Below are 26820 nucleotides of genomic sequence, written 5' to 3' on the forward strand. Positions count from 1 at the left end.
TTAGTGGAGGTATTAATGCCGAGGTCCAACGTGCTGCGAAGCTGTTTGTCGTCCAGATTTCACTAATGATTTCTGTTAACATAGAATAATGTTGTCATCGGACTGCCTGGATAATTCAGCAACTACATTGGCTTCTCCTGACGCTTTGTTATTTTAAAGTTGTACAACATCTTGCTAAAAGGCTACACAGCTGAAACTGCGCATTATTGTCTTATACAAATTAAGAAAAAAGCACTCCGCCTCCAGACCACGAGTGGCCTACCGGGACCATCCGACCGTCGTGTCATCCTCAGTGGAGGATGTGGATAGGAGGGGCGTGGGGTCAGCACACCGCTCTCCTGGTCGTTATGATGGTATTCTTGACCGAAGCCGCTACTATTCGGTCGAGTAGCTCAATTGGCATCACAAGGCTGAGTTCACTCCGAAAAAAGGCAACAGCGCATGGTGGCCTGGATGGTCACCCATCCAAGTGCCGACCACGCCCCACAGCGCTTAACTTCGGTGATCTCACGAGAACCAGTGTATCCACTGCGGCAAGGCCGTTGCCCTTTATACAAAATAAAAGGATATTCTAATCCTGCCAGTGATAGCCAGTGCTGTACATTGTCATCATTCAGTAAATTACTTTTCATTCCAATTACGCGAGTATGCTAATTTTCTGGTTCCATTTTGACAAAACCGGACGCGACAGAAAAAAAAGACTGAGGTCAGGTATGGAGTCGGTGCAAAAAAAAATAACTATATTAAAAAAAAATTAAAAAAAGCTATGATCAATCTGTTTCCTGTGAAAAAGTAAGGTTCAAATGGTTTTTCGTTGGCGGGTCTAATAAGAGATGACCGCATGGCTAGATGTCAGCGAAAAGTATTTGTACTCTGTATTTTGCACAACATGAATGCGTTATGGAAAATCATGAGTCAAACTTTTCGCTAATGTCTTCCATACGATGTGAAAAGGTACGTCAACATATGCATCTGTACTGCTCAGTCTCAGATTTCTCAGACCTCTCCGTGATGCACAACATCTGAATGTAACGTCTGACACTGAAGTCTTGTGGTGTACCTTTTGAATTTCTTGCTTTTATGTTTTCGTTTTCTTCAAAGGCAAAGAGAAAAGGTGAAGCGGTAGCCCAGAGTACAGCGTGCGCCTACCGTCAGGTATTTTTGATTTTCAAATGTTAAAAAACATAAGAACTTTCCGTGTTCCTCGGTAAGAGAAAGGACTCGCTCTTTGTTAATGAACGAAGGTAGACGCACGTTATTTTAGAGCGTAATTGGCGGTAGCCATTTTAGTTGTGAGAATAAGTGAAAAGTCTGTATGGACTCCATGACATGCACCATCTTACACGCTAATATGTATATTAGAAGGAATCTTGCATTTATTCTAAATTTTTTGTATTTTTCCTTTCTTGTTGTGTAGGACCGACCTCCTGGGCATTTTTACCTTCACAACCACATACAGAAAATACGTTCCAGTACTACTAACTGGATGGAAAAAAGAGGATTTGCTAGCGTCTGCTTTAGAGATCAAACTACTTCTAGGATTGCTACTTGTAGTGCGTCGTTAGTGTACTTATTCTACCCTTGGCATTTGACAAACCTTCATACTATGTACAATATTGCCGGCCGTGGTGGCAGAGCGGTTCTAGGCGCCTCAGTCCGGAACCGCGCGGCTGCTATGGTCGCAAGTTCGAATCCTGCCTTGAGCATGGATGTGTGTGATGTTCTTAGGTTAGTTAGGTTTAAGTAGTTCTAAGTTCTAGGGGACTGATAACCTCAGATGTTAAGTCTCATAGTGCTCAGAGCCATTTTTGTACAATATTTGCGAGTGCTCGTTTGTGAGCGATTATGGGATATGTTTTATCCCTTGGCAATTCTAACTTCATCACTACTTGTTAATCGTAGTTATGCGATGACATATACATGTTTACCTTCGTAACGTGTGACCGGTAACTCTACTGTATTTTTGTCGTGTGTAATTTCACTGATAATTCATCCACGCTAAAGAAGAAGGTGCTTATGCTAAATACACTGCTTTCGCTTCTGCGTGTGTCAAGGACGCAGTGTAGAAAGTATTGTTTCACTGCATTTTGTGTTCATCTCTCGTACGAATTGTAGATCATATATTCATTTATATTCACCTTATGGTTGCTCAAGTTGTAACAGTTAGTCGCTAAGGAAATAATTTTTATACTAAATTGTTTTTCATTCTGATGCATGTGTGGCAAGCACCTGGACGAAGTTTTCTGCCAGTGACATTGAAGGTAAGGGTCGTACTGCACGATTCAGCATCGTCTTCCGTTGTGCAGTGTAGTTCGGCGATCCTCACACAGCAATTAGTGGGTACATGGATTTCCTCTGTTTTCTCCGTCGCAAACGCATTGCACACTGTATTCACTTCAAAGGCTGTAGCGTCTCTTTATTTAGGGAGACAGTATAGTCTGTCAAGCATCTTCGACACGCTCTAGCATTAAACGAACCCGTGACAAAACGAGCCGCTCTTCGTAGGATTTTCTCTGATATTAATCCTAGTACAGGCCCAAGACGGATCATCAATACTGAAGACAAGCGAACGAGGGTATAAATCGTCGTTCCTTAAGATTACTGCTCCGTAGCGCCGTGGCTGGGGGTCCCTGTATCCGCGTGCGTGGTGGCTCGTGGCTGGCGGAGTCACCTGGTGCGTCAGGCGATTCTCAGAAGGTCCGCCGGTGAAATGGCGGGGCGCGTGGCCGCCGCGATGTAATCCCATGAGAGATGCCAAACGTCGACCAGCGTGCGACATGGTCAGCACACTGGAACTACTCTCCGAATTTAAATGCAACCAAATTCTCAATGTTCCAAAAGAGTACTGGCGAAGAACCTGTAGTGATATATTTAAGCCGCGTTTATACCGAGTTTGTTTCTCAACGCTGTTTGCGCCTGCTGCTGGACTACTGATGTTCGCAGTACGTTGCAAAAACGAAGATAGCCATCTGTGGCAAGTTGGTACAGACAAAAGGAAACACTGCTTCTGACCCGCTACTGCTACAGGTTGTTTCAAAAATGGCCGGTATATTTGAAACGGCAATAAAAACTAAACGAGCAGCGATAGAAATACACCTTTTGTTTTGCAATATGCTTGGGACAACAGCACATTTTCAGGCAGACAAACTTTCGAAATTACAGTAGTTACAATTTTCAACAACAGATGGCGCTGCGGTCTGGGAAACTCTATAGTACGATATTTTCCACATATCCACCATGCGTAGCAATAATATGGCGTAGTCTCTGAATGAAATTACCCGAAACCTTTGACAACGTGTCTGGCGGAATGGCTTCACATGCAGATGAGATGTACTGCTTCAGCTGTTCAATTGTTTCTGGATTCTGGCGGTACACCTGGTCTTTCAAGTGTCCCCACAGAAAGAAGTCACAGGGGTTCATGTCTGGCGAATAGGGAGGCCAATCCACGCCGCCTCCTGTATGTTTCGGATAGCCCAAAGCAATCACACGATCATCGAAATATTCATTCAGGAAATTAAAGACGTCGGCCGTGCGATGTGGCCGGGCACCATCTTGCATAAACCACGAGGTGTTCTCAGTGTCGTCTAAGGCAGTTTGTACCGCCACAAATTCACGAAGAATGTCCAGATAGCGTGATGCAGTAATCGTTTCGGATCTGAAAAATGGGCCAATGATTCCTTTGGAAGAAATGGCGGCCCAGACCAGTACTTTTTGAGGATGCAGGGACGATGGGACTGCAACATGAGGCTTTTCGGTTCCCCATATGCGCCAGTTCTGTTTATTGACGAAGCCGTCCAGGTAAAAATAAGCTTCGTCAGTAAACCAAATGCTGCCCACATGCATATCGCCGTCATCGTTAGCGAATGTCTCTCGTGCAGCAATGGTAGCGGCGCTGAGGGGTTGCCGCGTTTGAATTTTGTATGGATAGAGGTGTAAACTCTGGCGCATGAGACGATACGTGGACGTTGGCGTCATTTGGACCGCAGCTGCAACACGGCGAACGGAAACCCGAGGCCGCTGTTGGATCACCCGCTGCACTAGCTGCGCGTTGCCCTCCGTGGTTGCCGTACGCGGTCGCCCTACCTTTCCAGCACGTTCATCCGTCACGTTCCCAGTCCGTTGAAATTTTTCAAACAGATCCTTTATTGTATCGCTTTTCGGTCCTTTGGCTACATTAAACCTCCGTTGAAAACTTCGTCTTGTTGCAACAACACTGTGTTCTAGGCGGTGGAATTCCAACACCAGAAAAATCCTCTGTTCCAACGAGTAAACCATGTTGTCTACAGCACACTTGCACGTTGTGAACAGCACACGCTTACAGCAGAAAGACGACGTACAGAATGGCGCACCCACAGACTGCGTTGTCTTCTATATCTTTCACATCACTTGCAGCGCCATCTGTTGTTGAAAATTGTAACTACTGTAATTTCGAAAGTTTGTCCGCCTGAAAATGTACTGTTGTCCCAAGCATATTGCAACAAACGGTGTATTTCTATCGCTGCTCGTTTAGTTTTTATTGCCGTTTCAAATATACCGGTCATTTTTGAAACATCCTGTAAATGCCGTTTCTTGTTGTCTGATAAGTTCACTGTTAGACGGTATCAGGTACTGTTTGAGGCTGAAGAGAATTTTATACAACAGAATGGAGTAATTGTCACCGGGCTGGTATAGAGGATGTTTCAAAGTCTTTGGATCGAACATCTTAGGTTGACAGATGATGTTACGGGAAAAAACTTTTGATAAGAGAGAAATTATTCGCTGACGCTTCTCAGTAACGATAGGCGCCCTTTAGTATTCGCAGGCTCTGGAACGACGAGATTTCATTCAACTAGCAAGCTGTACTAACCAGATATGCTGTATACTACCTGCTCTTTTTTTTTCTTTTTCTTTTGAGTCATCAGTCTTCTGACTGATTTGAAGCGGCCCGCCACGAATTCCTCCCCTGTGCCAACCTCTTCACCTCAGAGTAGCACTTGCAGCTTACGTCTTCCATTATTTGCTGGATGTATTCCAATCTCTATCTTCCTCTACAGTTTTTACCCTCTGCAGCTCCCTCTAGTACCGTAGAAGTAATTGCCCTGATGTCTTAACAGTTGTCCTATTATTCTGTCCCTTCTCCTTGCCAGTGTTTTCCACTTATTCCTTTCCTCTCCGATACTGCTCAGAACCTCCTCATTCTTTATCTTATCAGTCCACCTTCAACATTCTTCTGTAGCACCACATCTCAAATCCTACGTTTCTCTTCTGTTCCGGTTTTCCGGTAGTCCATGTTTCCCTATCATACAATGCTGTGCTCCAAATGTACATTCTCAGAAATTTCTTCCTCAAATTAAGGCCTATGTTTGATACTACTAGACATATTTTGCACAAGAATGCCCTTTTTGCTAGTGCTAGTCTGCTTTTGATGTCCACCTTGCTCCGCCCGTCATTGGTTATTTTGTTGCCCTGGTAATAGAATTCCTTTACTTCATCTACTTCGTGACCATCAATCCTGACGTTAAGTTTCTCGCTATACTCATTACTGCCACTCCTCATTGCTTTGTTTTCCTTTGATTTACTCTCAGTCCATATTCTGCACTCATTAGACTGTTCATTCCATTCAGCAGATCGCGTAATACTTCTTCACTTTCACTCAGGATAGCAATGTCATCAGCGAATCGTATCATTGACGTCCTTTCACCTTCAATTTTAATTCCATTCCCAAACCTTTCTTTTATCTCCATCATTGCTCCTTCGATGTACAGATTGAACAGTAGGGACGAAAGACTGCATCCCTGCCTTACACCCTTCTTAATTCGAGCACTTCGTTATTGACCGTTCACTCTTATTAATCCTGCTTGGCTCTTGTACATATTGCGTGTTATCGTCTCTCCCTACAGCTACCCCTATTTTTCTCAGAATTTCGAACATCTTGCACCATTTTACATTGTCGAACGCTTTTTCCAGGTCGAGAAACCCAATGAACGTGCCTTGATTTTTATTTAGTCTTGCTTCCATTATCAACCGCAACATCAGATTTGCCTATCTGGTGCCTTTACCTTCTCTAAAGCCAAACGGATCCTAATTTAACGCATCCTCAATTTTATTTCCATTCTTCTGTATATTATCCTTGTCAGTAACTTGGATGCATCAGCTTTTAAGCTGATTGTGCGATAATTCTCGCACTTGTCAGCTCTTCGAAATTGTGTGGATGATATTTTTTCGAAAGTCAGATGGTATGTCGCCAGCCTCATACATTCTACATACGAACGCGAACAGGCGTTTTGTTGCCACTACCCCCAATGATTTTAGAAATTCTGATGAAATGTTGTCTATTCCTTTTGCTCTCTTAAATTGTGTCTCTAATACTGGATCTCGTATCTCTTCTAGACCGCCTCCTATTTCTTCTTCTGTCACATCAGACAAGTCTTCGCAAGTCCCTTCAATGTACTCTTTCCACCTATCCGCTCCCTCCTCTGCATTTAACACGGAATTCCCGTTACCACCCTTGCTTTTAATTTCGACGAAAGTTTTTTTACTTTCGTATATGCTGAGAACGTCCTTCCAACAAGCATTTCTTTTTATATTTCTTCACATTTTTCATGCAGTCATTTCGTCTTAGCCCCCTGCACTTCCTGTTTATTTCATTCTTCAGCGAATTGTATTTCTGTATTCCTGAATACTACTTGCCCCATCAAATAGATAGAGTGATTTTCAACAAGAAAAGATTAAGAATGAGAGTCTGTAAGATATTTTAGAAGCGAATCAGGAACTTTAATTTTGCTCGGCCTATCACTTTTCACGCACAGTAGATGACTGGGCAAGTTCCTGAAAACAGCCACAAGCTGCACTTAGCATTTTTTATTCACCGGTTTCGTTCTTCAAATAAACAAGAACATCATCAGAATATACGGTCTAAACTTGGCTGACAGCACTAAAGATGACGTTTAAAGTTGGCTGCCAGAAAGAAAGATTAAACTGGCTGTACTATAGTACTTAAACTTAGGTTTAAAGTACGTTTAAAATACGGTAGTAAACGGCGCTGTCAGTGTCACCGTACTTTACACGTAAGTTTAAACGTAAGTTTTACTGTAGTACAGCCAGTTTAATCTTTCTTGCTGTCAGCCAACTTTAAACGCCATCTTTAGTGCTGTCAGCCAACTTTAAACTCTACATTCTGATGATGCTCCTGTTTATTTGAAAAGCAAACCGGCAAATAAAAAATGCTAAGTGCGAGTTATGGCTGTTTTCAAAAACTTAGTTTTAAGAGTCGCTTCCCCTCAGGCAGTGCCTACTCTTGATGGCTGAATTATAGGCAACAGATTCAGGGGATAGGCAAAATAATGTGAACACCTGTGCTTACTTGAGAATGGTTTATTAATAAGGGGTTGGACCCCCATTTGCATCCCTCCAATCAACTCTGATACTCACCCCCCTCCCTCCTTTCCTCTGTCCTTTCCCTGGGCTCCCTCTCCCCCTCCCCTCCCATCCTGTTTTCTCCCCACCTAACCTCTCGCTACCTCCCTTCTCCCCACCCCCCTCCCGAGTCCTTTCGTATTACCCTCCCCTGCCTTTCCCCACTCATTGTCGCGTCTGCCCAGCACTCCCCCCTCCTCCTCTTATGGGTCCTCGTCCTCTATCGGATCCTTTTCCCCCTCCCCCCCTTTGATTTTCCTCTCCTTCCCCCCTTTTTATTTTCCCATCATCTGTCCAGGTTCCCCCCACCTGCCCTCGGCTGTGGTATGTCATATTTGCCGACTTTTTAGTGTAGTGTTCAAGTGAATGTTCAGTGTTGTTCGTCTTTCCAAAGTGTTGCGAACAGAAATCGTGCTGTCGCTGGGTGTGAATTTTATGTCTCTTGCGAACAGAAACCAGACTGTCGCCATGTTTTTTAATTGTCTGTCTATTATTTTACCTGTCTGCTTCATATGTATTTTATTAGCATCATCATCCCTTTGTTCTATGTTTTAAGTTCCACGATTTTTCCGCCATATTACCATTTAAGTCTCCGATTTTGTCGCCTGTCTTTATTTTTTATTATCTTCAACTTTTTAAAACAAATTCTGTAGGCTGAAGAGCGGCGTACTAAGCTGCTGCCAGCCCGCCCCCTTCGGGGGGAATCGAAACTCAATAAAGGAAAAAAAAAAACCATTTGCCCGTAATACAGCTACGATTCTTCTTGGAATACGGCGTATAATGATTGTATAGTTTCCAGTGGAATGTTATGCCACTCTTCGATCCGAACCTCTTTTACTTCCTGTAGTGACGAGGAAGGCGGAAATCTGCTCCGAATCTGCGCTCCAGTACCGCCCACAAGGGTTCGATAATGTTCGAGCCCGGGGACTGTGCTGGCCAGGAAGTCGCTGCAGTTCAGTTACATGATGCTCATACCACGATTGTACTGTCCTGGTACTGTCCTGACTGTGTGAATGGGTGCATTATCGTCCTGAAATATGGCATCATTGTTGGGGAACAACATCTGAATCATGGGGTGTACCTGATCACGTAAAGGCCCGCATCTCGTGGTCGTGCGGTAGCGTTCTCGCTTCCCACACCCGGGTTCCCGGGTTCCCGGGTTCGATTCCCGGCGGGGTCAGGGATTTTCTCTGCCTCGTGATGGCTGGGTGTTGTGTGCTGTCCTTTGGTTAGTTAGGTTTAAGTAGTTCTAAGTTCTAGGGGACTGATGACCATAGATGTTAAGTCCCATAGTGCTCAGAGCCATTTGAACCATTTTTTTTTTTTATCACCTAAAATGTTCACGTAACGGTTGGCTGTAACACGACCTTTGAGAATAATGATGTGACCAGCAGAATATCATTATATGGCTGCCCACACCATCACACTTCCATGATTAACCGTTTGAATCAAGCAATCAGGATTTTAGCATCTTTTGGCGTTCTCCAGACGTAAACCCAACCTTATGTTGGACCATATGACGTGTTTCCACTGATTAGCCGTCCAGGATTTATGCTTCTGACACCATGTTTTACGTTTCTTTGCATTGGTTGTCGTCACTAATGGTTTCGGTATAGCAGCTTGCCCACGAATATTCGCTTTATGGACTTCTCGGCGGACAGTGTCGATAGATACGGTGTCTTGAAGATGGCTATTGAGCTCTGCAGTCACTTTAGCCGCCGTAGTTTTATGTTGTTTTGACACAATTCGTATTATCAGAAGACGATCTCTGTCATTTAGTTTTGATTTCGCCCATTATTACGTTTACACGATGATGTCTTTCCATATTTTGTGTAGGCTGTCATGATTGTTGAAGCAGTTGCTCTTGAAACATTCAATAAGTTGGCTGTGTTGATTACTGATGCTCCAGTTAATCGGGCCCCCAGAATCTGCCCTCTTTGGAAGTCTGTTAGGTCTCTCATTGCATGTCGACGTCGGCATCTTAATGCAAATACGAAGTGTGCACTACTCGTAAACAACCCTCTGATGCCTAGTCCGTATTGAACACGCACAGTCCAGCGCGACACATGCGTGGTTGATCGTCAAACACAACCACCCCATTACTACCATTGTTCGCATTATTTTGCCTATTTCCTGTATTGTACACACACGCAGCGGACTGCCTTGGTCCTGTAGGCTGTCAGGGGCACAGCCAAGACGAAAGCTCGCATAGCGTCGTCGGACAGCGTCAGCGGATATTTTGTTCAAATGGTTCAAATGGCTCTGAGCACTATGGAACTTAACATCTTAGATCATCAGTCCCCTAGAACTTAGAACTACTTAAACCTAACTAACCTAAGGACATCACACACACCCATGCCCGAGGCAGGATTCGAACCTGCGACCGTAGCAGTCCCGCGGTTCCGGACTGCAGCGCCAGAACCGCACGGCCACCGCGGCCGGCAAAATTTTTCCATGACTCTTAGTCTGGGCATCTGGTTTACCTATACCAAGTTTTATGTTTTTATCCCGCTTTAGATTGCTTCGAACGGTTGTTCCCACCCAGTTTCAGGTAGTCACTATTCCCAGTGATTCGTCGCTAATAGGGTAATGTAACAGAAACTGATCTTTTCGCGTATTTGTGTGCAGTGCGTTGCAGTACGTTCATGGTCAGCTGCCCTCTCTGCACCAACCGTCCGTCTTCAGCAAGTCTTCCTCTATTTCTCTACAGTCTTATGGCGTTACAGCCTTCCAATAGACAAGAGTACTGTCCACTAACAGGGTCAAAGAACTTCCGAAACAATCCATTAGAATATGTACAGGGGGTGAGAAAAATACGGAAACGCCAATAACGCAACACATTCCTGTGCCTAATAAGGTTTAGGAGGCCCGTCGGCATTCAAGCCAGCTTCCATCGTCTCGGAATGGACAAATACTGGTTCTGTGTGGTTTTTAGGGAATTTTCACCATTATTCTTGCGTGTTCTGCTAACGATGATGGAGGTCGACAGCGATCATGCGCCCTTATCTCCAAAGACGATTACGAAGGCTCACGATTACTGTGACCTGGTGGTCGTGATGATCACGCGAGTTTGCAATAATTAATCCTCGTGCTAACAAAACCAGTCCTGGTCGAAGCAGCTTTGAGAACAGGGCCCTGTCGTCTTGGAACACATCGCCATCACTGGAGAACAAACATTGTACCGTGGGATGGACCTGATCAGCCATAATGGACACATCCAAGCTTACTGAGTAATCATGGGGCCCAACGAATACCACGACATGGGTGTCGAAATCATCACCGAATCCCCGCCGTGTTTCACTCTTGGAATATAAACTCAGACGGAAACAGTGTGAGACAAGACTCATCGCACCGGATGTCTTTCTTCCGTTGCTCCAAAGTCCAGATTTAATGGCTTCGGCACCATGCTTTCGTATTACAGCAACTTGAATCAGTGATGAGTGGCTTTGGTTGACCAGCTCCCCCTGCAGTTCGCTTGCTATGGAGCTCCTTTCGTGTTGTTTTGGTGCTGATAGGGATCGCGAGTGCGCCATTAGTTCTGCAGTGACTTCTGCAGCTGTCGTCCTCTTATTTTTCGTCTTCAGTAACCGTCTGTCAAGATTACTCCAGCACACACTTTCGTCCACTTTGCAACTTAGAGGGTGAGGTTTTTCCGCTCTCCTTGTATGCGATAAATCTTCGATACGGTGCCACTTAAAAGACCAACCACCTCGGCTACCTTGGCTACAGAGGCACCGACCATAAGAGCGGCAATAATTTGCCCACATTCATATACACTTCTCTCCGGCGCAATGCACACACAATCACAAAGAACAATGTTATGTCCACGATTGACACTTGGAATGCGTTGAAGACACTGCAGAGGTGCCGTTTGTGGTCAAATACAACAGCACAGCCCACAGTCTTGGCTAGCATCTGCATTTATGTTCAAACATGCATTTTTTCGCAGTGTTTCCATGTTTTTGTCCAGTCCTGGTACATACATTCCAAACAGTAATGGCCCTATACCTCTCCATTGTGATACTCTAAAAATTACTTTCAGGCTTATCGTATCCAACCAATGACATCCAGTGTGCTGGTATAAGCTGGCGGCAGCAGACCTTGTGGCAAAGAGGTTGCGAGACGATAGATAGAGGCCAACAGCAGACTCGCACTAAACGCGCCGCCAACGCCTTCTCGGTCGCCAGTATTTAGGTTCAAATGGCTCTAAGCACTATGAGACTTAACATCTGAGGTCAGCAGTCCGCTAGACTTAGAACTACTCCACACACATCCATGCCCGAGGCAGGATTCGAACCTGCGACCGTAGCAGCAGCGCGGTTCCGGACTGAAGTGCCTAGAACCGCTCGGCCACGGCGGCCGACGCCAGTATTTAGGATTGCCGCCGCGGACTGGAGGGCGGATCCGTCGCAGTCTGTCGTTGCGAGTAAGTTCCAGTGCCATCAGTCGCAGCGCCGTGGGAATCGCAGTAGCAGTTAGTTCCGCCGCTAACTCAGAGACAGGCAGCACATAGCAACCTTAAAAGTATACACAGCGGACGTTTTACTTCACCAGCAGTGAGGCTGACGTGGACTATGCGGAACCGCTTATACCACCATGAATATCTTAAGTATACTTTCCATTTCCATGAATAAAGAACACAATTAATCTATGCGTGCAATTTGTATTATAGAAAGAGGATATCGGCTACCAAATAACATCCTCTCCTTGCTTCCCATGGCAAAGCTCTACCGACACAACGAGACGACATAAAATCCAGTATGGCGGTCTTATCATTCAGAAAAACTGATTTGGCTATGGTTCCTACCCAAACTAAAATATTAAAAGAAATTTAATTTCTCATTATACACAAAGACAATACTGAAATTTAAACGTGGAAACAACTCTTTATTACATATTAAATTATAAACATGGAAAGAACTCCTTGTTGTTGTTGTTGTGCTCTTCAGTCCTGAGACTTGTTTGATGCAGCTCTCCATGGTATTCTATCCTATGCAAGCTTCTTCATCTCCCAGTACCTACTGCAACCTACATCCTTCTGAATCTGATTATTGTATTCATCTCTTGGTCTCCCTCTACAATTTTTACCCTCTACGCTGCCCTCCAATACTAAATTGGTGATTCCTTGATGCCTCAGAACATGTCCTACCAACCGATCCCGTCTTCTAGTCAAGTTGTGCCACAAACTCCTCTTCTCCCCAATTCTGTTCAATACCTCCTCATTATTTATGTGATCTACCCATCTAATCTTCATCATTCTTCTGTAGCACCACATTTTGAAAGCTTCTATTCTCTTCTTGTCCAAGCTATTTATCGTCCATGTTTCTCTTCCGTACGTGGCTACACTCCGTACAAATACTTTCATAAACGACTTCCTGACACTTAAATCTATACCTGATGTTAACAAATTTCTCTTCTTCAGAAACGCTTTCCTTGCCATTACCAGTCTACATTTTACATCTTCTCTACTTCGACCATCATCAGTTATTTTGCTCCCCAAATAGCAAAACTCAATTACTACTTTAAGTGTCTCATTTTCTAATTTAATTCCCTCAGCATCACCCGACATAATTCGACTACATTCCATTATCCTCGTTTTGCTTTTGTTGATGTTCATCTTATATCCTCCTTTCAAGACACTGCCCATTCTCTTCAACTGCTCTTCCAAGTCCTCTGCCGTCTCTGACAGAATTACAATGTCATCAGCAAACCTCAAAGTTGTTATTTCTTCTCCATGGATTTTAATACCTTCTCCGAATCTTTCTTTTGTTTGCTTTACTGCTTGCTCAATATACAGATTGAATAACATCGGGGAGAGGCTACAACCATGTCTCACACCCTTCCCATCCACTGCTTCCCTTTCATGCTCCTCGACTCTTACAACTGCCATCTGGTTTCTGTACAAATTGTAAATAGCCTTTCGCTCCCTTTATTTTACCCCTATCACTTTCAGAATTTGAAAGAGAGTATTCCAGTCAACATTGTCAAAAGCTTTCTCTAAGTCTACAAACGCTAGGAATTATGTGTCAGTTGGTACAAATCCCCCCCCCCCTCCCCACCCTCTCTCTCTCTCCTTTTCCTGAAGCATCTCAGGTAGCTTTTTTCTTCTAGGAACTGCTCGTTCTACTTCTCGTGAAGTGAACAGCGGTAGTCTCTCACCGTACTGGTATTGCACAAGCTCTGATACCGTCTTTCCATCACTCCAGTGACGAGAGTGCTTACGTTGTTCCTCACTGACCGAAAATTTCAGAGACAAATATTAAGGGCAGACTCTAAATGTGAATCTTGAAGCTCATCAAACAGCCTAATTTTCTTGAATGTTTCTAGCATGTTGGCTACAGCAGAAATACACTCCTGGAAATTGAAATAAGAACACCGTGAATTCATTGTCCCAGGAAGGGGAAACTTTATTGACACATTCCTGGGGTCAGATACATCACATGATTACACTGACAGAACCACAGGCACATAGACACAGGCAACAGAGCATGCACAATGTCGGCACTAGTACAGTGTATATCCACCTTTCGCAGCAATGCAGGCTGCTATTCTCCCATGGAGACGATCGTAGAGATGCTGGATGTAGTCCTGTGGAACGGCTTGCCATGCCATTTCCACCTGGCGCCTCAGTTGGACCAGCGTTCGTGCTGGACGTGCATACCGCGTGAGACGACGCTTCATCCAGTCCCAAACATGCTCAATGGGGGACAGATCCGGAGATCTTGCCGGCCAGGGTAGTTGACTTACACCTTCTAGAGCACGTTGGGTGGCACGGGATACATGCGGACATGCATTGTCCTGTTGGAACAGCAAGTTCCCTTGCCGGTCTAGGAATGGTAGAACGATGGGTTCGATGACGGTTTGGATGTACCGTGCACTATTCAGTGGCCCCTCGACGATCACCAGTGGTGTACGGCCACTGTAGGAGATCGCTCCCCACACCATGATGCCGCGTGTTGGCCCTGTGTGCCTCGGTCGTATGCAGTCCTGATTGTGGCGCTCACCTGCACGGCGCCAAACACGCATACGACCATCATTGGCACCAAGGCAGAAGCGACTCATCGCTGAAGACGACACGTCTCCATTCGTCCCTCCATTCACGCCAGTCGCGACACCACTGGAGGCGGGCTGCACGATGTTGGGGCGTGAGCGGAAGACGGCCTAACGGTGTGCGGGATCGTAGCCCAGCTTCATGGAGACGGTTGCGAATGGTCCTCGCCGATACCCCAGGAGCAACAGTGTCCCTAATTTGCTGGGAAGTGGCGGTGCGGTCCCCTACGGCACTGCGTAGGATCCTACGGTCTTGGCGTGCATCCGTGCGTCGCTGCGGTCCGGTCCCAGGTCGACGGGCACGTGCACCTTCCGCCGACCACTGGCGACAACATCGATGTACTGTGGAGACCTCACGCCCCACGTGTTGAGCAATTCGGCGGTACGTCCACCCGGCCTCCCGCATGCCCACTATACGCCCTCGCTCAAAGTCCGTCAACTGCACATACGGTTCACGTCCACGCTGTCGCGGCATGCTACCAGTGTTAAAGACTGCGATGGAGCTCCGTATGCCACGGCAAACTGGCTGACACTGACGGCGGCGGTGCACAAATGCTGCGCAGCTAGCGCCATTTGACGGCCAACACCGCGGTTCCCGGTGTGTCCGCTGTGCCGTGCGTGTGATCATTGCTTGTACAGCCCTCTCGCAGTGTCCGGAGCAAGTATGGTGGGTCTGACACACCGGTGTCAATGTGTTCTTTTTTCCATTTCCAGGAGTGTATAAGGTGTATCTTTTGTTCCGTAAGAATTTAGTAGCAACCTCCCTGAATAATACCCCTCTCCCTCTTACCAACATAACTTTTTTTTTCAAATACGGAATAGAACATTATTTTTCGGCCGGCCGCGGTGGTCTAGCGGTTCTAGGCGCTCAGTCCGGAACCGCGCGACTGCTACGGTCGCAGGTTCGAATCCTGCCTCGGGCATGGATGTGTGTGATGTCCTTAGGTTAGTTAGGTTTAAGTAGTTCTAAGTTCTAGGGGACTGATGACCACAGATGTTATGTCCCATAGTGCTCAGAGCCATTTGAACCATTTGAACCATTATTTTTCGAATGTCAGGTCCAACAAACAAATCTTCTTTTAATTTTGCTTCTGAGAGAGGAGGGAACCTTTTTGCAGATTAGGGTGTACTGAGAAACAATTGTCAAGAAAAAAAAAATCGATTCTGTGCGCCGTTCCGGAGTTAGTTAAAATTAAAATTAGCCAATCAGGCCTCTGAGGGCGCAAATTCAAGTGGCCCGCTAGAGGCGCTGCTGTCACACGTGCTCTTCGTTTGGTTTTCTAAAGCAGAACAAGAGAGCTATACAAAAATTGGACATAGGATCTTAGTAAGGATCGAACCCGAACCGAACGCTGAGCAGTCTCGCTATCATCTGCGCTGCGAGAACAACTGAGACTGACTGTACCTGGCGGGCTCGCTTAAATTTGCGCACGCCACGGCCTAATAGGCTAACTTCAAGGCTAATAAAGTCTAAAACGCCGCAAGGTATCGAATTTTTTTTCTTAACAGTTATTTATCGGCACATTCTACCCTGCAGCACCCTTATAAGCTTTTCTCACTGTTTCTGACCGGTTTCTGTGGAACCACCAGGGCGCGAGCTCTACTCGCACTTGATCGGTTTATTTTGTATTGTAAACATAATTTTACATTTAAATTGAAGCTGTCAATATTCGCACTTCTTTAAAGTGTCATCAAGCTCTATATATTTATGCAGCTTATTTCAGACTGTACATCATTACACATGACTTCATCGCCTGCGAAAAGTCTAACATTACTTTTTATACAATTGTCACGTCATTAATATACAACAAAGGTCTCACTCAACACACTACCGTGTGGAATTCATGAGGATACTTCTGCTTCTGTTGAAGACTGTCCATCCAAGAAAACGTGCTGCGTCCTCGCTGCCTCTTGTTCGTGGTACAGGTGTTATAACTGTAGTTGAAAAGGGCACACGTTTCATGTGCCTATGTCATCCCATTTGAAGACGCCAGTCACTTAACGTTCTTCTTTATTTTAAAATTAGCTTACTGTCGTTGCACAGTCGACATTGCAAAGTTGTTTGCCGTTACTTGTAACTTTATCATAATTATATTTTTCTTGCTTCATACTCTGTGTATTACACTATATAATCAGATAATCTACAAATGTATAAAGTAATGAATTTGTGTCAACACATCGACGAGAACTAATCACTCATTCCTGTGTTAGTATCCTTGCGTAACATTCGCCTCGTTTCGCTGGCAGAGATAACGACATTCTGGAAACATTACTTAGTTAGTCAGTTACTTGTTCCAAATTCACGATAAACGCTATGACGTGGAACGTGTCAACGGAAAAAACATAGAACATTTATATACTACTGAAAAAATTAAAAATGCTGTTTATGTGTCAACGAGCTGGTCATTTACAAGGTTTTTTTCTTTAAAAATGAGTGATTATCTTTAATTTGTGACATGCAAGCAGCTGTTGAGGAGAAATGTCTTCTATCTACACCTGAAAATACTTCTACTATTTGTCAGACATTATGTTTCCACCTGGTAAGCTATCAAAGAGTCTTATAGCTGCATAATTCGACCCACTGTGCCAAGGTTACAACAATTAAAGTGTAATGGAGCTAATTTTTCCTTCTAGTATTGTGCTTGTGAATAATCTGTTACTATCAAACTTAGGCGGAATAAATTTCATAAGTGAATAAATAACTGGACCTTTTGTATAACATATCTGATGAAAGAGATACCTGCAACCCCACACATAATTCTAATTACCTTTTATGTGATGAATATATTTTGCCTAAGTGAAGCGCTATCTCTGAATATTAATCCATAAGACGTCAATGAACGATAATATGCAAAACTGGTTAACTTACTAAATTTTGTATCCTCAAATTTAGCAATTTTTCTTATAGCAAAAGTAGCTGAAACTAAACGTGTTAGCACGTCTACTATATCGTTTTCCTAGTTTCAGTTTACATTACTACGCACATACAAGAATCTTCAATTTTCTACGCTTTTTACTATCTCTTTGTAGGCTACACTGTGTTAATAGGAGGTGGGATACTTTTGACATCTCAAAATTGAGTGAGCTGCGTTTTTTCAAAGTTTGAAGCTACTCCATTTCTGCAAAACCATTCAGTGCTTGAATCATCTCCGAAGAGGAGTAATTTTGCCTCTCGATTTAAATAGAAAGGCTGATGATTAACATCAAAAGTAGAAGGCCAATGATCGAAGCCTTTGGTGTTCTGATTGTAATTTCTGCCCATGCCGACACTGTGCCGTTTCTCTTTGTATGACTCAAACAGCCTAAGATAACTTTCTGCATTCTTTTTCTTAAATAAAAGCTAAACCAGGCATTTGCTGGACTACATACTCGTTGTAAAATTTGAACTCTTTGTCCATAAAAACTTAACTTCTCTAATAGACTATTACGATTGACACAAATGCCTTCACTAAGTCACAGAAGATTCCAGTTCTGATATTTTGTCATTTAAGGATTTTATAACATCTCCTAGCGTGTATGAGCAGCTGAATCAGTAGAGAGGCCCTTTTGAAATCCCAGCTGCGACTGGCTAAGTATTCCATTAGTACACAGTGGTTGACAATACTGGAATACATTACCGTCTCGAATTTAAAAAAAAAAATAATGTAAGAAGCGACGCTGGACTATAGTTGTTGACATATGTGGACTCATCTCATTTATAGAAATGCGTAACAACGGAATATTCTATCTTTCTGAGAATACACTCTGAGTTACGATGCATTACATAAGTGACTAACAGCGTGACATATTATAGGGCCTGAACTTTTCAGTGTCTTATTGGAGATATAATCCACGTCACATGGACTTTTACTTTTCAGAGTCTTGATGATGTTCTTCATTGCGGATGGGAATGTGAGTTTAATTTTTGCCGGCCGAAGTGGCCGTGCGGTTAAAGGCGCTGCAGTCTGGAACCGCAAGACCGCTACGGTCGCAGGTTCGAATCCTGCCTCGGGCATGGATGTTTGTGCTGTCCTTAGGTTAGTTAGGTTAAACTAGTTCTAAGTTCTAGGGGACTAATGACCTCAGCAGTTGAGTCCCATAGTGCTCAGAGCCATTTGAACCATTTTTTTGAGTTTAATTTTTATTTCACTAAATTTCTCTGTATTGATTCTTCAGTGTGCTGCTATTTTCCTGTTCATAAATATTTTCGCCAATTTTATCGCCTATTTTTGAATAGTAATTCTTAAGAATATCTGCTACTCATGAACTGTAACGAACACTTAGCAGTCATTTCAGTTAGTGGTTAAGCTACAATATGATACAAGAACGCTGCAGGTGTCTCTTATACTTCGATAGAAATAGTCGAGGGCAGACAATACCACTTTCGCAACGCAAACTTTTCGGGCATGTGCGCCTTGGAGCGAGACATAGTTGAATCAGAAAGAGGAGTATTAACACAGACCAGATCTTACCTCGAAATACTCGGGAATGGGACCGGAAAAGTAGAAAAATTCTCTACGAAGGAATTTAAACTGATTTTTAGAATATAGATGTAGAGTAGGACAGGAACTTCACCACAATATCATGAGAAAGTGAAAAGAGTGGGAAAATATGCCGATGGAAAATTTTTTTGTAGCTCTGTTTATGCTGTAACTTCACAACGCCTCACCATCCGGCGATGTTTACACTTTGTAAAGGGACGTGTGATGGCAACGGTAGTACTGCAATATCCTGGCTGAACCTGTACGGTGGCCCTCGGGCGGGGGGAAAAAGTCACCTTCGTTAAAGCTGCCGGCGCTGTGCGCTAATTGCCGTGTGTTATCGCGTGACACTGGCGTGTTGTTCTGCACGAGTGCCGGTGGTAACAGCGCGCCTACAGGCGCCGTGAACTTCTCTTGGCGTTTAGCGCCTCGTCGACACAGCAAGTATCGCACGAGCTCCAATTACGCTCTCGCCGGAAGGTTACGAGACTCGAGCGTTAAAGTATCGCGGATTTGTCTCTTGAGTATAGAATCGAGCATAGTTGCTGGTGTGGTACGACAAGGAACTGTTACGTACATTAGAAGTTCTCACATAAGCACCAACACAATGCGTTCAAAACTGTTCACGCCATTCAACACGCTCTATGTGTCACCGAACTATGTCTCCAAATAATGTGCCCTACCTTTGAAATAGATTACCACTTTCACTAATTCACTCAGATACATTTCGCTACGTTTGAAGAGTTCAAGTTGATTCTTGAAATAAATCAACCAGCTACTGTTGATAAATCTATTTACACTACTGGCCATTAAAATTGCTACACCACGAAGATGACGCGCTACAGATGCGAAATTTAACCGACAGGAAGAAGATGATGTGATATGGAAATGATTAGCTTTTCAGAGCATTCACACAAGGTTGGCGCCGGTGGCGACACCTACAACGTGCTGACATGAGGAAAGTTTCCAACCGATTTCTCATACACAAACAGCAGTTGACCGGCGTTGCCTGGTGAAACGTTGCTGTGATGCCTCGTGTAAGCAGGAGCAATGCATACCATCACGTTTCCGACATCGATAAAGGTCGGTTTGTAGCCTATCGCTATTACGGTTTATCGTATCGCGACATTGCTGCTCGCGTTGGTCGAGTTCCAATCACTGTTAGTAGAATATGGAATCGATGGGTTCAGGAGGGTAATACGGAACGCCGTGCTGGATCCCAACGGCCTCGTATCACTAGCAGTCGAGATGACAGGCATCTTTTTCGCATGACTGTAACGGATCGTGCAGCCACGTCTCGATCCCTGAGTCAACAGATGGGGACGTTTGCAAGACAACCATCATCTGCACGAACAGTTCGACGACGTTTGCAGCAGCATCGACTATCAGCTCGGAGACCATGGCTGCGGTTACCCTTGACGCTGCATCACAGACAGAAGCTCCTGCGATGGTGTACTCAGCGACGAACCTGGGTTCACGAATGGTAAAACGTCATTTTTTCGGATGAATCCAGGTTCTGTTTGCAGCATCATGATGGTCGCGTCTGTGTTTGGCGACATGGCGGTGAACGCACATTGGAAGCGTGTATTCGTCATCGCCATGCTGGCGTATCACCCGGCGTGATGTTATGGGGTGCCATTGGTTACACGCGCAGTCACCTCTTGTTCGCATTGACGGCGCTTTGAACAGTTGACGTTACATTTCAGGTGTGTTACGACCCGTGGCTCTACCCTTCATTCGATCCCTGCGAATCCCTACATTTCAGCAGGATAATGCACGATCGCATGTTGCAGGTCCTGTACGGGCCTTTCTGGATACAGAAAATGTTCGACTGCTGCCCTGGCCAGCACATTCTCCAGATCTCTCACCAATTGAAAACGTCTGGTCAATGCTGTCCGAGCAACTGGCTCGTCACAATACGCCAGTCACTACTCTTGATGGACTGTGGTATCGTGTTGAAGCTGCTTGGGCAGCTGTACCTGTAGACGCCATCCAAGCTCTTTTTGACTCAATGCCCAGGCGTTTCAAGGCCGTTATTACGACCAGAGGTGGTTGCTCTGGGTACTGATTTCTCAGGATCTATCCACGCAGATTGCGTGAAAATGTAATCACATGTCAGTTCCAGTATACTATATTTGTCCAATGAATACCCGTTTATCATCTGCATTTCTTCTTGGTGTAGCAATTTTAATGGCCAGTAGTGTATTTACATAAACAGCGATGTTACCGTTTTGGAACCAACAAGTTCATTTTCAGAGCGCTGTTCACATTTAGATACACATTGGTTGATGTTTACATACATTTCCAGTTCTTTATTCCCCTTTGTAGCAAAAGGTTCTTGCGCGGGGGGGGGGGGGGAGGGGGGATAGGGTGGAGGTTCCCCTACAGCAAAAAACGGTGTTGGAAATGACGCCGCTGCTCTCGGTCGTTAAGTGAAGGCCATCGGCCACTGCATTGTTCGTGGTGAGAGATTTGGAATTCTCGGCACACTCATGACACTGTAGGTCTCGGAATACTGAACTACCTAACGATTTCCGAAATGGAATGTCCCATGCGTCTAAATCCTATTACCGTTTCGCGTTCAGAGTCTGTTAAATCAAGTCTTGAGGCCATTAGCACTTTGGAAATCTTTCCACATGTATCAACTGAGTACAAATGACAGCTCGGCCAATGAACTGCCCTTTTACACCTCGTGTACGCGATTCTACCGCCATCTGCATGCGTACGTGTCGCTATCCCACGACCTTTGTCACCTCAGCGTATACAGAGTGTTACAAAAAGGTACGGCCAAACTTTCAGGAAACGTTCCTGACATGCAAATAAAGAAAAGATGTTATGTGGACATGTGTCCGGAAACGCTTAATTTCCATGTTAGAGCTCATTTTAGTTTCGTCAGTATGTACTGAACTTCCTCGATTCACCGCCAGTTGGCCCAATTGCTAATTGTGCCTTTACAAGTACGACACAACATGTGGTTCATGCACGATGGAGCTCCTGCACATTTCAATCGAAGTGTTCGTACGCTTCTCAACAACAGATTCGGTGACCGATGGATTGGTAGAGGCGGACCAATTCCATGGCCTCCACGCCCTCCTGACCTCAACCCTCTTGACTTTCATTTATGGGGGCATTTGAAAGCTCTTGTCTACGCAACCCCGGTACCAAATGTAGAGACTCTTCGTGCTCGTATTGTGGACGGCTGTGATACAATACGCCATTCTCCATGGCTGCATCAGCGGATGAGGGATTCCATGCGACGGAGGGTGGATGCATGTATCCTCGCTGACGGAGGACATTTTGAACATTTCCTGTAACAAATTGTTTCAAGTCACGCTGGTACGTTCTGTTGCTGTGTGTTTCCATTCCATGATTAATGTGATTTGAAGAGAAGTAATAAAATGAACTCTAACATGGAAAGTAAGCGTTTCCGGACACATGTCCATATAACATATTTTCTTTCTCTGTGTGTGAGGAATGTTTCCTGAAAGTTTGGCCGTACCTTTTTGTAACACCCTGTATACACTACTGGCCATTAAAACTGCTACACCAAGAAGAAATGCAGATGATAAACGGGTATTCATTGGACAAATATATTATACTAGAACTGACATGTGATTACATTTTCACGCAATTTGGGTGCATAGATCCTGTGAAATCAGTGCCCAGAACAACCACTTCTGGCTGTAATAACGGCCTTGATACACCTGGGCATTGAGTCAGACAGAGCTTGGATGGCGTGTACAGGTACAGCTGCCCATGCAGCTTCAACACGATTCCACAGTTCATCAAGAGTACTGACTGGCGTATTGTGACGAGCCAGTTGCTCGGCCAGCATTGACCAGACGTTTTCAATTGGCGAGAGATCTGGAGAATGTGCTGGCCAGGGCAACAGTCGAACATTTTCTGTATCCAGAAAGGCCCGTACAGTAACTGCAACATGCGGTCGTTCATTATCCTGCTGAAATGTAGGGTTTCGCAGGGATCGAATGAAGGGTAGAGCCAAGGGTCTTAACACATCTGAAATGTAACGTCAACTGTTCAAAGTGCCGTCAGTGCGAACAAAGGGGGGCCGAGACTTGTTACCAATGGCACCCGATACCATCACGCCGGGTGATAAGCCAGTATGGCGATGACGAATACACGATTCCAATGTGTGTTCACCGCGATATCGCCAAACACGGATGCGACCATCATGATGCTGGAAACAGAACCTGGATTCATCCGAAAAAAATGACGTTTTGCCATCCGTGCACCCAGTTTCGACATTGAGTACACCATCACAGGCGTTCCTGTCTGTGGTGCAACGTCAAGGGTAACCGCAACCATGGTCTCCGAGTTGATAGTCCATGCTGCTGCAAACGTCGTCGAACTGTTCGTGCAGATGGTTGTTGTCTTGCAAACGTCCCCTTCTGTTGACTCAGGGATCGTGATGTGGCTGCACGATCCTTTACAGCCACGCGGATAAGATGCCTGTCATCTCGACTGCTAGTGATACGAGGCCGTTGGGATCCAGCACGGCGTTCCGTATTACCCTCCTGAATCCACCGATTCCATATTCTGCTAACAGTCATTGGATCTCGACCAACGCGAGCAGCAATGGTGCGATACGATAAACCACAATCGCGATAGGCTACGATCCGACCTTTATCAAAGTCGGAAACGTGATGGTACGCATTTCTCTTTCTGACACGAGGCATCACAACAACGTTTCACCGGGCAACGCCGGTCAACTGTTGTTTGTGTATGAGAAATCGGTTAGAAAGTCTCCGCTACCGGCGCCAACCTTGTGTGAATGCTCTGAAAAGCTAATCATTTGCATATCACAGCATCTGCTTCCTGTCGGTTAAATTTCGCGTCTGTAGCACGTCATCTTCGTGGTGTAGCAATTTTAATGGCCAGTAGTGTATTAAAGAGGATGTTCCATACGCTGTTCTCGAAGCTGAAAACAGTTGTGGCCTCCTCACTGCAGTAAACTTTCTAACATTCTCTTACATTTTGACAAAACTGTATAATTCGCTGTTTAATATCTTCAGCAGTATCAGCGTGACTGCTACACACTTCTGAGTGGCGTCATGTGATCTGGAAGACCGACGTAATTGCAGTGCTCCTTCTATTAACGCATTTTGGGCCATACTGGTGCGGTAGTTGTCTTACATCAGCAGCAAAATATGTTACAAGTATACACACAGGCCACGGGTGAAATTTGTAGAGGCTAATAAAAATGTTTACAATTTAAATGTATTTGTGCTAACTAGGGCAGTATTTCGCACTGCCAGTGGCTGCTCGTAATCACACATTCTCAAATTATCTCATAAACAACTCGTTTGTGGAACCATGCTGAATGGAACATTTTTGCTTCTGCTATCGTTTACGTTTCGACATCTCAGTTTTCCCCAGTGAATTATGGTATTCCCGCACCGTCTTACAGAAACAGCCACTTTTAACGAAACCAACTGGAATTAAGTGTGGCATCTCCATTTCTTATTCTTGCTGTATTCCATTCTATCGGAAACTTCAATTCTTCTCAGGATTCACCAGTGAGGCTCTAGTTCAGGGATACCCTAGCAAACGGAAGGCATCTGCTCTGATTGATTTATCTCACGGGACTCTGTACGTCCATCTTCTTAGAAATGGTTGCGGAACTCGGCTGTTCGACAGAGGATGTCAAATTAAATACCTTTCAGCCGTAAGCGTTTTACTACCCCATCTTCAGGCCTCTGACCGACGTCTAGGAAGAATCTACCTCGGTTGTGTTAAAAACAGGGGCCTGCAATACTGGTATTAGTAGATACCTTGTAAGTAGGCTATGTAAGTAGGCTGTTTATGTTTTCTTATTGGCAACGTTACGTAGCGCTCTGTATGAAAATCACTGGCTGTGCTGTGCTGTGCTGTGTGCAGTCTGTGGCTAGTTTGCATTGTTGTCTGCCATTGTAGTGTTGGGCAGCTGGATGTGAACAGCGCGTGGCGTTGCGCAGTTGGAGGTGAGCCGCCAGCAGTGGTGGATGTGGGGAGAGAAATGGCGGAGTTTTGAAATTTGTAAAAATTGGTGTCATGAACTGCTGTATATATTATGACTTTTGATGACTATTAAGGTAAATACTTTGTTTGTTCTCAATTAAAATCTTTCATTTGCTAACTATGCCTACTAGTAGTTAGTGCCTTCCGTAGTTTGAATCTGTTATTTAGCTGGCAGTAGTGGCGCTCGCTGTATTGCTGTAGCTTGAGTAACGAAGATTTTTGTGAGGTAAGTGATTTGTGAAAGGTATAGGTTAATGTTAGTCACGGCCATTCATTTGTAGGGATTTTTGAAAGTCAGATTGCGTTGCCCTAAAAATATTGTGTGTCACTTTAGTGAATGTTTGAGTACGTTCAGTTTTGCTCAGCTGTTTGAAAAGCAAATAGTGTAAGAGGTTTATCAGCACAGTAATTCAGAAATTGTTCTAAGGGGACGTTTCAACCTGCTACAGCGATCACTTCAACCATCAGCGACGGTCGGCAGGTGTGGCTGAAGTGATCGCTGTAGCAAGTGTCTACTAAAACCAGTATTGCAGGCCCCTGTTTTGAACACAACCGAGGTAGATTCTTCCTAGATGTCGGTCAGAGGCCTGAAGACGGCGTAACAAAACGCTGAAACTGGTTGCCAAATAGAATAGAGTTGAAAGTTGACGGCTGAAAGGTATTTAATTTGACATCCTCTATCTCACGGGAAGTTAGAGGAATGAGAGTGTCTTTTGAACTCCTGGTGAATATATGGTAGAGCCAGTCTCTGGAACGCTGATTATGATGAGGAGCTGTACACAACACTTCAATTTGGATGTGCTGAAGAAGGTCCGTTGAGACTGTAATTGTCAACGAGACTGCTCGAAACCAGAACGAACTGGAAGGAGGTGGAACAATAGCCGTTTAGACAGGAGACATACATGTCTTCTCTAGGTGATGTCCATGTACGCATATAGAGACATTCTTCTCACTATTTTCATTGCAAATACCGCATGTACACATTTGGTAGATTAATTAGCCCAGCTCTGTGAAACACACTGATCTTCTTGTAAATATGAACTTCTATTGCATGTCTTTCACAACTGAATTTTGTTTTTATTTTTCGTTGAAATACTTCACTGGTCTAGAAAGAAAATTATCGTTATGATAATTACTTGTTTAACTAATTCTGAGTCGTTTGTTATTAAGATACACAGTTTTTCAAGTAGTAATTTTAGGTTAATGTAATACTGAGAATGAAAAATATTGTCCAAGTAGGCTGAAGTCTGTTCATTATCTGTGCAATTAGCCAGCTTCAACCGTAGGTCATTTTCAAGCACGTATTTTAAGCTTCGCGCCTCACATGTGGACAGGTATACAAATGTACCAGCGATGTAGAAAAATGTGAAATGATACGTGAAGCTTAAAACGTATGCTTCAAAATGACTCACTGTTGAATCTGTAATAAACAGATTACAGCCTACTTAGACCATGTGTTCATCCTCAAAACACACTGACGATGTGGACCCCCACAAAAATAAAATTAAAAAAAATAATTTAACAAAATGGTTCAAATGGCTCTGAGCGCTATGGGACTTAACAGCTGAGGTCATCAGTCCCCTAGAACTTACAACTACTTAAACCTAACTAATCTAAGGACATCATACACATCCCTGCCCGAGGTAGGATTCGAACCTGCGACCGTAGCGGTCGCGCGGTTCCAGAATGAAGTGCCTAGAACCGCTCGGCCAAACCGGCCGGCTAATAATTTAACATTCATGTTATAATTATCGCAGCCTTCTATTGAATTTCTCCTGACATTAAGGTCGCTACCGTGATGTAAACTCGATCTAAAGATAGTCAATTCAAATACTGTTGATTGATGAAATATCCAACAGTAACACGTTAAGAATTACATAGAATGTAATAGGAAGTG

General features: G+C 44.4%; 1 protein-coding gene and 1 pseudogene across 1 annotated transcript in view; both read right to left on the minus strand.

The window, feature by feature from the left end:
* The window catches only part of LOC126149225 (uncharacterized), a 118210-nt gene that overhangs the window by 48086 nt on the left and 43304 nt on the right, over positions 1-26820 (minus strand). The window lies entirely within an intron of this gene.
* On the minus strand, positions 430-547 carry LOC126163244 (5S ribosomal RNA; annotated as a pseudogene).

Source organism: Schistocerca cancellata, chromosome 2, assembly GCF_023864275.1.
Source record: "Schistocerca cancellata isolate TAMUIC-IGC-003103 chromosome 2, iqSchCanc2.1, whole genome shotgun sequence".
NCBI lineage: Eukaryota > Metazoa > Arthropoda > Insecta > Orthoptera > Acrididae > Schistocerca > Schistocerca cancellata.